The 12,175-nt window shown below is 30.9% G+C and overlaps 1 protein-coding gene across 2 annotated transcripts in view; it reads left to right on the top strand.

Annotated features, from left to right (window-relative positions):
- Positions 1–715: 715 nt before the first annotated feature.
- LOC140437258 (trehalase-like) overlaps positions 716–12,175 on the top strand; it is a 53,213-nt gene continuing 41,753 nt past the window's right edge. The window contains exon 1 of one of the 2 annotated variants that reach the window (XM_072526676.1): positions 716–832. The gene's annotated coding sequence lies outside the window, so the exon portion shown is untranslated. Of the gene's footprint in view, positions 833–4,739; positions 4,814–12,175 lie in introns of those variants that run through there. The other variant, XM_072526677.1, reaches the window with a different exon arrangement.

Raw genomic sequence — 12,175 nt, 5'->3', positions numbered from 1 at the left:
CCCTAATAGGGATCATCAGAGACGGCTATTCAAATCAAATCTTAACTGTCTTTTTCCTTTTATTTCGCTATACTCTTTATGAGTACTAGAAACCAATTCGCTAAGGATTTTTGATTAGTGAGGAGATATGTTGTGGAATGCAATTTTAGATTCCCCATGTCTCTAATAACATCTTTATCAACGTCTGTTTTGCCTTGCAATTCTTAGAAGGCACAGATTAAAGCATAAATCTGAATTTGGTTTCGAAAAATTAGTTTACGGATTTATTAAATCAAGTATTATTAACAGAAAATGGCAAGATCTCCATCCAATGTACAATTTTTAACGATTGTATATTTTTGATGCAATGGTAATAAAACTTGATTTATTTACAATTTAGTAGGAATCAACATTAGATGAAGTATGTTGTTGAAGAACTTTACGTTAGGTAATTTACAAAAGAAATTTTATACCTTTTTACTTATCAAACTTTTATTTGATGCGCAACTCATTTTTTATTGACTGAGTATTTTCTTTTATTCGTGGATATCTCTTTTATTGCCACAGTAATGGCAATGCATTGTTTTAAATACTGTGGTTAATTTGATTACGAAGATGTATCTGGTTAAAAATTTTAATTAAAAATATCTTGACTATTTTTATTTAAGTATTTTTTATTTATTATCGATTATCTGAAGCTTTGTCAGTATTATTTGATCTATCATTTCACATATTACATCGCTTGTAACGAATGATAGCCTTTATTTGAAATAAAATAACTTTTTAAAGCTGTCTAAAATGAAAACAAAGCTGTAAAATATTATATATAAATAATATACCGCTATTATATCAGGTAAATAATATTCCAATTATCAGATAATGTATACAGTCAAAGTAAAATAATATATCACTTAAACGTGCTTTTTCACATAAATGATGAATCCATTATCAAAATAATTTCTCTAGCTATCATAGGTAATTTTTTAGATTAACACGTTTTCTGCCATCTTATTGTCTAAGTCAATGTCTCTATGAGCCAACCGTCTTTTTTAACGAGACCTGTGGACCGTCATATTACAAACGTATTGGTCCCGTTGGACCAACGCGACCCTGTGATATGTACTAGTGCTTATGTGTGATATTTTTCTCTCGCAACAAACATAACCTAACGTAAACAGAGGGAACGTTGTGCAGTGTCCACATAGATTGCTTTTAAACTAAATATAGTAAAAACTAAATTAATGTAAGTATTACATAATGTTCAGAATATATATTTTTACAATATATTGCTTACTTTTAGATGTCTCAACATTCTAAACCCCTAACAGAACGTGATTTGCAAAGTCTTTCTATTAATTTTGGAGAAACTTTTAGTAAAATTACGAATTATCCGAACCTTCTGATAGCGAATACGTGTGTAGATTAGACTAGTCAGATTCAGAAACTGAAGTATGTACTAATATTTGTACAGAACAAAAATGTAAAATTAGATTTACAACATAATCGTGATCTTCAACATAATATCGATCCAGACCCGAACTTAGATCCACATAGTGGAGATCCAGTGCCCAACATAGAACCAAATTGGTGTCCAGTAGTAGGTAATTAGAAGCTAATAGCACGTTTTTCTGTTTCTTCAGGAGTGAATGCTGAAGTAGCTGCAATGTTGTTCTCAAACCAACTCAGTCTCTAATAGCTGCAGATGCCATATCAAACTCTCGCTTATATGACTGGACTCCAATGACAAAATACTGAAATAGGAAAATATTATTCCTGGTTGCCTGGGTCGATTTAGTGCAAATAGAAAAAATTGCAGACTATTGGAGTAACGATAACCTGTTTCATAATAATTTTGTAAAGAATATCATGTCAAGAAATCGATTCGAGATATTGTTAAGGATTCTTTATTTTTTTAATGATAATTCATTGGCGGATACAAGTGATAAACTATAAACTAACGCCACTTGTAGACATTCTACAGTGCAAATTTGACATATTTATACGTTTCAGAAGAATATGTCTGCATCTATGAAACTCTACAACCATTTGGAGATTAAACCATCGGTTTAAATGTTACGGTAATTCCAAAAGACATAAATATGCCGTGAAACTATTTAAACTATGTTTTAGGTTTGAATATACTTTTACCTTTCCAAAACTCTTCGAAAAAATCGAAAATTTTTATCCCAAGAAGTATTAGATGTAAAAATATGAGACGGACAGATTGTTTCTATGGAAAACGAGGATAAAGTGACCATTGCAAACTGGAAAGACAAAAGAAATATTTACATGCTCTCTACTAAACACGGCAATGAAATGGCCAAAGTGTCTTGTAATCAACCAAGGGGGTCATAGATTACAATCAAGGCAAGGTGGCAGAAGACTAATCTGACCAAAAAAGAGCTTACTCTCTTTTAGGAATAGCATAAAGTATTTAAAAAAGTGGGCTTTAAACCATATCAATTGTAAATTATTTTATAATATATAAGTCTCTAACAAACAAAATGTTGGTGATGGATCCCAAACCAAATCCTGCCAGAGATATTAGGGTATGATGAGTTGCATAGATGGAAGCACAGAAGACCTAAACAACAACTGTTAGTGAACATTTAAAGAAGTCTAGATAATATTGCAGCTCTTTTAGAAGATACCACTATGAACATTTCAAGATATAACGCATAAACTAGTTGATATTTCATTTCAGACTCCCCTCCAAAAAAAAACATATAAAAAACACAAAAGTGGTCTAGGCCGCTAAACAAATTATAAAGGTATTGACAAAACGGCGCCGACTACAAAAGAAAACCCAAAAAAATCTAAAAACGGGCAAGAAGGGCCTTTACTCTCGGCCACCGAGTCGCCGAATTGAGCCTAGCTCGGAGCGGGATCTTCTAAACTATCATGACAAGCCTTTATAGCACATCAGCGTGCTATAGGGGGTGGAGGATAATCGAGAGCATTGGAATGGGATGGAGTGGTCCCTGATTTACATGAATTAATCCACCTTACCCCAATGACTTGCATACCCGAATGTCATTTTAGGGGTGTGCAAGTCTTATCAAGGTGGGTTAATTTCTATTGCTTACTTGCTTCACCTTCCCTAAACACTATCGAAATTCGCCTGATGTATGAGAACCTTGTCGCCTACATTATTTTTTAATATTGTGTTTAAAAAAAGCTTTAAGTACTTTTAGCACTGAATATTTATCTTAATATTTATGTTCTTATTTATACCTTGCTAATATATTTGAAGCTATTTTTTTTTTAAATATTCTCTGCATAGAAAAATAAAAGTTTTTGAAAATTTGGTATAAAAAATTTGGTTATCTTAAAAAATGCCACAAGGGAAAATGCCATATCTGGTTTTCACATACTAATTTTTCAATTTAGTTATTTTCGGGAAATTGTAAAATTTTTAAAACTGATGCATGGAAATGTTTTTGATATATAAATCGCTGAGTTTTGCTGGTATAGAAGAGTCTTTCAAATACATTTTAAAAAATTAAAATTGGTTAATAGGGTATCGGCTATTTTTTCTTTCTTAAATTTCACTGTATAAAAAATTATTAGAACTTGAATTTTTTAAGTCTAGATTTAAAAAAAATTATACAGGGAATATCAATTTCATTGCCTAAAATCTGTAACTTGTTTTCAACTAACTTTTGGCCTCTTAATCACGTTTATTACGTGATAAACGTCACAATTTTGTTTATCACGTCAACTTTTTAAGATACAGAATACCCCCAAAAGTATTTAAAGAAAAATAATTATTATTTATTTATTGTTTATTTACAATTTAGCATTTAAATGACCATGAAAATACAATATTCGGATTTTACTTTGAAAAAAATTCAGAAAGTTAAGAAAATACTATGTTGTCGAAGAACAAACTTATTATTTTTTCTATTAAAATCTAAACTCTTTATTAGTAACATTAATGTTTAAAAACATAAAATTAAATTGTTTATAATTTTTTAAACAGTATTGATAATTTAAATAATTTCTACAAGATAAGAAAATAACTATCACATATCACATATAACAAAACCAAAAAAAAGTTTCACATATTTCTTTGGATAATTGTTTTGGAGTGTGAAATATTTTGGAAGTTTTAATAATTTCCAAAATATTTTTTTGCGCCTGTTTTTCACAAATGTTTATTTAAACGCACTGGAAAATTTCTTGTTCCTAATTACACAAATACATAATGGTATAATTATTTCTATTCTATTGATTTTTGTCGTAGATATAATATTTTTCGAGACAATCAGGTTAAAATGTTCAAAACATATTTTTGTTCTAAATTTTTTACCGATGTCAAAAAATTTCATCTAGAGAATATTAAAATTCTAGTTAAAAACAATTTTCAGAAGACATTTTAAAAAATGAGTGAGCTTCCCGCTCACTTCAATTAACCCTAAACAGATCTGGTCTGGATAAAAGCTAATATTTTGTTATATGCAGAAAAATACTATTACCACTACTACCTACAATAACTCATTGCCACAGTTGGTTTATTTTAAGTTCAAGATCTTATTGATAGCAGTAGTCATTGTCATTGGGCTACTTCCTTGAATTTATATTTTATTTAAGTTTACACTTCACTAAATATTGTTATTTTAATTGTCTTCTTATATCTGCTTGCAAATTTCTCAAATAATACATGGTTTATTATAATTTAATTGCTAATGTGATTACTAGAGATCCAGCGGAAGCAGTAAGTAGAAAAAATTAAGAATATATTGTGAATATAGAGAAAACTGTGCGAAGGCCTCATTTGTTTGCCAAAAATCGTTTCAAATACTTACATTATCCCACCAATCTCTGCATAAAGGTTAGTAATATAATTTAATGTTTATAAATTAATTACCTACACCAAGCTTAACACTAAAACGACATTGCTTTAGATACTACTAGAAGGACCACTGGCCAAATAACCTTTCAGAAAATGGCCTTTTTTATTTATTATTAATTACAATATAATTTAACAAGAACTCTTACAAACTATTCTATTACCAGAATTAGAAATACATAAGACTTTTTTAACGTTTTTTTTCTATTAATAAAAAGTGAAGGGAACAAGACACTCTCGAAAGAAAGCGTGGGTCTGGAAGACCAAACCTATACTAAATTTAGGTATGTACAAATAAAATTAATATTTTGTCATATCTCCACCAGCATTGATAACAGATTGTAGTTATTTCGATACACTGTACATGATTCAGGATTTGACTGCAGCAAGATTTACCACATCTGAATACAGCTTGCCCTGGTATTAGCTTCTTATCTGTGATTGTGGAGATTTTATTGAGTATTATCAGTTAAAGAATTTTGAGAGCGCGGTAAAGCAATGAAACTGGTCGGAAATTTTTGGATTCGGTAAGTGTTACGCCACAGCTTGGTTATTTTTAAAACTCATACGGACGAATTTTTCATTACTAAGAGCTAATTTATTGTTTCTTTTCCAAAAATTTTTATTTTTTCCGTTCTATCATCCAAGCCTGCTGGTTGCTTTATTGTTTTCTGGTGTTGGCACTCTTTTAATCACGTCTTTATCTAATTCTTAGGTAAAGTCTTCTCAATTAGCCCTTTCAAAATTAAATCTTTTAAAAGGAACTCTTTCAGAATTTTAATATTGTACAATTGAGGGGGTCATGTTGTGTTTTAGAGATCGGGATTGTGACAATTTTATTTGTTAGTTCCGCTATTCTTACTGAAGGTATTTTTGTTCTTCCCACCTTTCCAAGTCTTCTTTATTCTGATACATTCCTTTGTAGCCCCACGTAGTAGGTACTATGGAAGTTATAGTTTTCCGTTATAATATTATCTTCTTCTTAAAGTTCCATCTTCTATCGGAGGTTGGATATCATAACGGCTATGGTCACTTTGTTGGCTGCTGCTCTGAAAAGTTGTAGTGAACTACAGTTAAACCAGTCTCTAAGGTTCTTCAGCCAGGAGATGCGTCTTCTTCCTATGCTTCTACTTCCTTGGATCCTTCCTTGCATAATAATTCTCAGCAGCTCATATTTTTCTCCTCTGGTTATGTGACCCAAAAATTCTAGTTTTCTTCTTTTTATGCTGTTCATAATTTCTAACTCCTTATTTAGACGTCGTAGTACCTCAGCATTGGTAATCCTTTAAACCCACTGAATTTTTAATATTCTTCTGTGACACCATATTTCGAACGCTTCTATTTTTCTTATGTGTTGTTTCTTCAATGTCCAAGCTTCAATTCCGTATAGCAAGATAGAAAATATGTAACATCTTAGAGCCCTCAATCTGAGATGCAACTGAAGGTCTCTGTTGGTAAGCATTGTCTTCATTTTCACAAATGCTTGCCTTGCAGTTTCAATTCGGAGTTTAATTTCTCTGCTTTGGTCATTTTTGTCATTAACCCAGGTTCCCAGATATTTATATGTCTCTACTTTTTCTATTTGGGTTTGCTCTATCATTAATCTTTCATTTCCATGTTGCGTTTTTGAGACAATCATAAATTTAGTTTTTCTCTTATTTATTATAATATTATACTTCTTGTTATTGAAATTAATAGACCCCCGAAATGTAAAATTGAGCGAGTGGCTTGTAGACTGATGTTATTTTACATCGTCTGATCCCAACAGTGAGAATTTTGATATCGTTTTTGAAAGTAAAGCAAGTATATATAACATATCGATAACCTAATACACATGTGGGATGTCCATCATATACCATTTTAAAAGACAAATTTTTCAATATGCAGTATTCTTTCAATTTATTTCAATCAATTTTGATGCATTATACTATCCTAAATAGAGTATAAAAGTAAAAATATTAGTATCTCAACGGTTTATGATCTAGAGCCTACTCTATTTATACTAGCAGCAAAATTCCCAAAAACAGATATACCTAGCACATCAGTGCTTTAAGGTAGGTATAGATATATCTCTGACCTAATAGAAATTGAACTTTCATTTTGATCATGCGATTTTTTAAGTATTTCTATTTAAACATATTTAGGTTTGGTTAGGTTTTTGGTTAAGTCAAGGCTATGTTCTTTGACTTCACACCTTTATTTAATATTAGTAATATTCAATATGATACGAACTTCGTCCTCCAAATACAACACCTCAATAATTATGGGGTCACAGACATATTAATTATAATTATTGGTGCTTATCTAACGTGAGTTTCCGTTGCCGAAGTTTATATATATTTATTATTAATATTCTGTTGGGTATTTATCTATTAATTGTGGATTCCAAACAACTGGAAAAATGTTTAAAATATTCATATTAAAATAGTGCTATTAAAATTTGGTGTGTGATGGTTTATTTACGAGAAAGGGTTTAAAGGTAAAAGTTTAAAATTTGAAAAATTGATCAACGGAACTGTGATTTGTTATTTGTAAGATAGTGATCGGTGAAGTGAGTTTAAATATATCAAAAATTACTTGATCATTTTTCGTATTACGTGGGCTACTACGTAAGTTTTGAGATATGGGAATGCCGGTATAGAATGAACAAAATGTCATCAGTATCATAATTATTATGATATATTAATAATAACGCTATACAGCGTGGGGCAAATCTATGGAATAAATTATTTTTTCGAGAATAGGCGACTTTGCAATCAAATCCCGAAACAGGTCGATTATTATTTTTAAATTTTGATTTTTTTTTGCATATATATCATATTAGTGACGTTATCCACCTGCCTGGGTGTGATGATGTAATCGATGTTTTTATTGGGTCATTTGGAATATTCAATTTTCTATTCAATTCTCAATTAATTTTTTTTAATTTTTGAATTAAATTAATTTATACAACAAGAAGTATGTATGTAATCTTTAATACAAAATACATTCTACTTCTTACCAACATTTGCAACATGTTTCCCGTGTCCACTTTCTCTAAACATTTACTTTCTAAATTGGAAAAATTTTTAAAGATTAAAAAAAAAACTATTTTATTTATGGTTATAATTTTTTTAAATATTGTTAAGAAGGTTTTCAGATATACAAAAAAATATTTTTATACCCTTTTATTTGTTTTTTTCCAAATTTATAAACTAAGGGAAGAAACAACGAGAATAAGATACTCAGAAGGACTAGAGAAAGAGATGGACAATGAACATGAAATAACAGAAACAATAGAAGAAGAATGGGGAAAATTTAAAAATGCGATGATAAAAACAGCTAAATCAATATGTGGAACCACAAGAAATAACAACGGAGGGAAACGAACATCTTGGTGGAACGATGAAGTGAAAAGAGAAATAAAAGAAAAGAAGAAGATTATGGAAAGAATACATCCAAGACAAAACACAACAAAAATATGAAAATTATAAGAGACAAAGAACAAAAGTTAAAGAGATAGTTAAGAAAAAGAAAAAGAAAAGTTGGGAAAAATTCGGGGAAAAAATGGAAGAAAACAGCACAGAAAATGTAAAATTATTTTTCAGAACACTGAAAAACCTTAGAAGCAACAAAGAAACGAAACTGAAACAAATAATGAACAAGGAAGGAACAATAATAAACGACGATAAGACAATAATGGAAAGATGGAGGGAACATTTTCAGCTGATACTGAATGGAAATCAAGCGAATACAATGGAGAAGGAAAGCCACAACAGGAGAGTATCCATGAGAAACACGGAAAATCCAGAAACTATAGAAAAAGAAGAACTGGAAGAAGCAATAAGAAAGATAAAGATTGGAAAAGCACCAGGAAGCGATGAAGTAGCACCAGAAATGATGAAATATAGGGGAGTAAAAGCAAAAGAAAAATTGTTATACATATATAACCTAATATGGAAGAGAAAAGTAATACCCAGAGAATGGACAAATGAGTAATTATACCTATATACAAGAAAGGAAACACAAGAGACTGTAGGAACTATAGAGGTATATCACTACTATGTGTAGCAGCAAAAGTATACGAAACCATAATAGAAAGGAAAATTAGAAAAGAAATAGAACATAAATTAGAGGATGTACAAAGTGGATTCAGGAAAGGACACAACACACAAGACCATATATTCACCATGCAACAAGTAATAGAAAAAGCCTTAAAGAAAAATAAAGAAATACATTTGAGCTTTATAGACATGGAAAAAGCATTCGACTCAGTCAAAAGAAAAGATATATGGAAAAGCCTAAAGAAGAAACAAGTAAGTGAAGAACTGATAGGAGCAACAAAAAGTATATACATGAAAACAACAAATACAGTAACAATGTTAAATATACAGTCAGAACCATTTGAAACAACCCAAGGAGTTAGACAAGGGGGAAGTCTCAGCCCAGTACTATTCATAAATGTAATAGATGAGATAGTGAAAGAATGTAAGAAAACATTCAAGAAATACTGCATCGGTTGGAACAGAATGCAAATGATAAATGCTGAGATGTGTATATTTGCAGACGACATAGTATTAATTGCGGAAACTGCAGAAAAACTGAAATACAACTTAGAGAAATTGAACCTAGAAGCAAGCAAATACAACTTAAACATAAACAAAGAGAAGACTCAAATAATGAAAATATCAAGGAAACAAGGGACGGAAGATCAAATAGAAATAATGATAGACCAACAAAAAATAATACAGACAAATTCATACAAATACTTAGAAACAGTAATCAACAACAAAGGAGACATCGAGGACGATCTTAACAACAGAATGGAAAACACAGGAAAACTATTCCAAGCACTAAATAGAGGATTCCTTAATAACAAAGAAATATCAACAAAGACCAAGATGACAATATACAAAACAATATATAGACCTACAGTGACATATGGAGCAGAAAATTGGATATTAAACAAAAGACATCAGAGCAGAATTCAGGCAGCAGAGATGAAATACCTCAGAAGAACGATAGGAGTAAAAAGAACTCAGATAGTTCATATCTGAGTTCTGATTCTATCTATTGATAGAATCAGAATTGAAGAAATAAGAGAAAGACTCAAAATCAAACCGATACTCGAGTCAATCAAAGAGAAAAAATTGGCATGGTTCGGACATCTAACCCGGATGGACAATAATAGACAAGTAAAAAGAGTGTTGGACGCCAAACCAATAGGGAAGAACAGAAGAGGAAGACCCATTAAAGAATGAAACAGTGACATCTCGCAGATACTGCAGAGTAAGGGTAAGACTTGGCAGGAAGCAACACAGATGGCATCCAATAGGAAGGAATGGAGAAAGTTCGTTAAGAGCTAGGACACCTCAGAAGACTGTCAAATATTACAATTTAATGAATCGTATTTTAAACGGCCCAACACCGAAAGGTACAAATGGGTCTACTGATTAAGTAAGTTATTTGTTTTTTCCACTGCAGAAGGCGTTTTCCAAAAGATGCATTTTAATTTGGAAAACATTTTTTCCTTCACGATTTTTTTTTAAATTCCAACGGGATTAAATTCGTGAGAGTTAAAACTAATACATAAACCTTTATAACGTGTAATTTTTTTTTATTGTTTTATAGCTGCGATTTTATAAAAAGTTCGAAAAAACGTCTGTTTTGGGTGTGTTGTAACACTTTGTTATGTCATAATGTCCGCGAACGTGTTAAGTGAAAAGCAATTTTTATTTGTCAAATACAATCTTTATTTTTATGTTTTGACAGCAATAAAATGTATTTTGTATTAAATAAATTACATAGATTCTTCTTGTCGTCTAAATTAATTTAATTCAAAAATGAAATACTTTTTTGTATCTAATCTAATCTAATCTAATCTAATCTAATCTAATCTAATCTAATTGTATAGGTAGATTCTAATCGTATATTTTTGGATTTTAATAAAATCTGTGAACATCCATGGAAGATATTATTTTGATGTTTTATCTTCTTGAGAACCTCTGTCATACGCAAAATAATTTAACAAGATTCTGCGCGGCTTCAAATTAAATTTGGTATTTTTCTTGTGTGAATAATTGTCTCGCAACGGTTGATCACATTGGTCAAAGTCAGAAATAATCATTGTTAGTCATTAACTTACAATATAAGTCGTCTTTTAACTTATATTGTAAGATTGTCATGTGACATGTCGTGATCTTGTCGCCCACTAGTTCTATTTTCGAACATTTAATTTGCTTTTCTACATATTTCTTCACTTCTTAATATTTTTTTATATCAAGACTATGTCTATGTCTTGTTTTTTCAAGCCCTTGTAGAGTAAGTTGAAATTCCGATGTCCCGGAACTTTAATACCCTCGTTTGGGAATCTTCCGGGTAGTCTGTTCGTGTTCAGTTTTTCTTTCTTTGCAATTTTTGCAGGTTATTATCACCTATTCTGTCAACGTGGTCTCTCCATGCTCTTTTTTGACTACACTCTTTTACAACATCATGGATGTTACACATGGTCCTGATATCGTTGTTCCTCACTTTACCTTTAAGTGTTTTGCCAATAATTGATCTTAGGGCCGTAATTTCTGTTGTTCCAAGTATGTAGTTGTTTAGTAGTGGTTGTTTCTGATCGTGTTTCTATGGCGTAGGTCGTCATAAGTCTTACACAGGATTTGTAAATTTGTGTTTTGCTTTGGATGCTTATATATTTGTTTCTCTATATTACATCCCGGAGGTATCCTGATATCCTAGACGCTAGTATCGCTTGTGTTTGTATAGTTTTTGTTCTATTGCTTGTTATATTAGTGCCTAGATATTTGAATGACATGACTTGCTCCACATTTTTACTATAAATTGCTAATTTACACCGTCAAGGTTCTTTTGATATTGTCATAGATTGCGTTTTCTGGACAGAAATAATCATATTTAATTATTTTGTTACTATTTTAAACCTGTATAGTAGTCTCCGTAAATTGTCCTCATCTTTAAATATTATCACCGCATTATCAGCATAGCAAGTTATTTTAAATTCTGTATTGCCCATTCTATAACCTTTTCTCGTGGTTTTTACTTATTTAATGATGTGATCCACAAGGACGTTCAAGACGACTGGACTGAGACTATTTCGTTGCCTAGTTTCTGTTGATATTGCTATCTTTTTGAACAGCTTACTGTTTGCCCTTATGAAAGTGCTGTTCCCGATGTTCAATTGTGGATTAACTTAAATAGTTTTTTAAGTTCTGGTTTAAGTTTCTTTTCTCTAATAATTTCAGAACATCGGCGAGCTTCACCCTACCAAAGTCTTGTGTTAGGTCAATGAAGCACATGAAGGAAACTTTATTATATTTATTAGCTTTTTAGCTATTTTTCTGA

Source organism: Diabrotica undecimpunctata, chromosome 3 (assembly GCF_040954645.1).
Source record: "Diabrotica undecimpunctata isolate CICGRU chromosome 3, icDiaUnde3, whole genome shotgun sequence".
NCBI classification, from domain to species: domain Eukaryota; kingdom Metazoa; phylum Arthropoda; class Insecta; order Coleoptera; family Chrysomelidae; genus Diabrotica; species Diabrotica undecimpunctata.
This window is presented reverse-complemented; position numbering and strand designations above follow the sequence as displayed.